This window comes from Frankliniella occidentalis, unplaced genomic scaffold (assembly GCF_000697945.3).
Source record: "Frankliniella occidentalis isolate FOCC.00 unplaced genomic scaffold, Focc_3.1 Scaffold145, whole genome shotgun sequence".
Lineage (NCBI taxonomy): Eukaryota > Metazoa > Arthropoda > Insecta > Thysanoptera > Thripidae > Frankliniella > Frankliniella occidentalis.
In genome coordinates this window covers 649,324-651,550 of record NW_026267272.1, presented here as the reverse complement: position 1 = coordinate 651,550, position 2,227 = coordinate 649,324, and the positions used below count along the sequence as shown (strand labels likewise).

The 2,227-nt window shown below is 52.1% G+C and overlaps 1 protein-coding gene across 1 annotated transcript in view; it reads right to left on the bottom strand.

Annotated features, from left to right (window-relative positions):
* LOC113214515 (acetylcholine receptor subunit alpha-like 1) overlaps window positions 1-2,227 on the bottom strand; it is a gene marked incomplete at its 3' end in the record, with an annotated part of 208,277 nt that overhangs the window by 137,128 nt on the left and 68,922 nt on the right.

Here is a 2,227-nt window from a genome sequence, read left to right as displayed (position 1 = left end):
CCCCCATCCCGCCGCCGCCGCCGCGCCCCGGGCCTTGGGCCGCAATCCAAACTCGACCCACTGGGAAGGAACTGGTCCCCAGATCTGCCCTTAAGGTGGGGGCGTGCTATAGGCCTGTGGGGGTGAGAATCATGCAACGACCTACTACACTCATCTCTATTCGCCCAATCTTTCTTCCTTTCCCTGCTTGTTTCCTTCCCTTCTCCTTTTCTTTTTCTTCACTCTTTCCAATATCCTCTGTTCACATGATTTCTCTTTCGCGCTATAGCCTCTTTGCCTTTTCCTCTTTTTCGTCCTCTCCCACCACTCGTTCTCTTTCCTGCCCCCCCCCCCTTCTCCTCATCGGTGTGATTGCCAGCAGCGAGCACGAATAACGGCACAAGCCAATATCGGAGATATCTTAGACGCGTGTCGTTTGCCTTGTCGATTCACTTGTGAAAAGCACCCCGACCGGAGCATGGCGTGGGCGTGGCGCGGCGTGGCTTTGCGTGGTCCCGCCAAAATAACAAAAGAAAAAGGGGGGGAGACTGCATACAAACCCTCCGCAATGCCGCTACCCTCTCCATCAGCATAGGCGGAAATGCTAACAGCAAAACAGCAATGTGGAAAATGATGTGCTAAAAATTACAAGAAAAAAGTTTGAGAAAAAGCTAGTTTAGCAAATTTGTGAGTCCGTCGCGGAATGCTTTCGTGATGTTTGATCCATAATTGCACCAACAGTATACACAACATACTGTGTGTATACTATCACATTCTATTCATTGCAAAAAATTAAAGTATTTCGCTGTAAAAATAAATGCTTTGTATATTGCCAAGAAAAGGAAGGTTTGTGGCACAGACAACGTTCTCCTAACACAGCCAGGCTGTACGTAATTTTTCTTTATGGAATTGTCTTTGAAAGCGGTAGGCGATCTACCACTTTCTTTTCCAGAGCAGCAAACCTGCCTGCCATTTCCTAATTGAAATGCCGATTTGCCGACGTGGCGCAAGGGGAGGGGGGAGGGGCGTGCGTACGGCGGCGAGCACCGGAGACACTCAACCAATTTATGTAACTCAATCATCTGTTGACGAGGGGCGGCCCCTGCTCGGCCCTACGCGGCCCGCGCCGGCTCTAACTCAATGAGAAGTTGGACAGCTTTACAAGTTGCGCGGCGCACGGCTCAACTTTTGAATTTTTCTTTGCATTGTCTTGCTCTCGCTCCGCATGCCACGGATGGGCGGCGCCGCCGTCCCACCCAGCGCAAGGGCCTAAGTTAATTTCGACGCGATTTGACACACTGCGCCTCGCGCCCTAGATCCCGAGCCGCGCCTCCAGGTCGGCGACGCAGCGGCGGCGCTGGCGTGCGAGCCTACCCCCACCCCCTTCATCACCCTCCCTTTTATTTTTTTTTATTTCAGTCACACGCTCTGCTCATTTGACGCCGCTGACGCAGCTGCCGCCCTCCTCACAAAAGTCTCTAATTGAAACGCCGTGTTGCTGTATTTCACTTATGTTTTTTCCTTCCCCTCTCGCCGGGAGCGCCGCCGCCCGCCACCACCGCTTTTCAGCAGCGAATGCTTTTGATGGATGAGTTCGAGTGGCAACCTCTCGAGCGGCGCCGCCCGCCGCGCGTCGCACCTCGGCAGCGCTGCTGGACCGCCCCCCGAGCCAAGTTGAAGCGGCCCCCTCCCCCTCTCAGTCAACTATTTAAATTCCAGCGTACAAAGACCCCTCTCCAGGCGCGCCGCCACTGGTTCTTGCGCTTCACTTGTTCCTCGGCTGCCGCAGCCGCAGCCCCGCCACAGTTTACTCGGTGCAAGGAAGTAACACGAGAGAGAAATGAGACTATAAGCAGTACACTGATAAATAAAGTGGTCAACGGGCGTGCATATTCAGGTGCTTAACACTATGTTGCACACTATTAAGTGTTTGACTAGATATTTGAAAATTTTGAGTGTTCAAGAGTGAATTTGAACACTTTTAAGTGTCCAAAGGGGCATGGCCACCCCTGGTGTTCAACTGTACTGTTAAACAGTTTATTCACCATTGTGGTGCAGTGCAAACGTGCAACAAAATTCCACGTATCATGTTTTCAGGCGTAGCCGACTTCAACGGTTAAAGTACTGCCTGCGTGCGGGGCGTTGTTGCTGTAGTATTTTTCTTTCAATCATGTTTTCACATCCATTACCCCCCACATAACGCGCAACATCACACACACGCGTGCACAAGCACGCACACACACAAGCG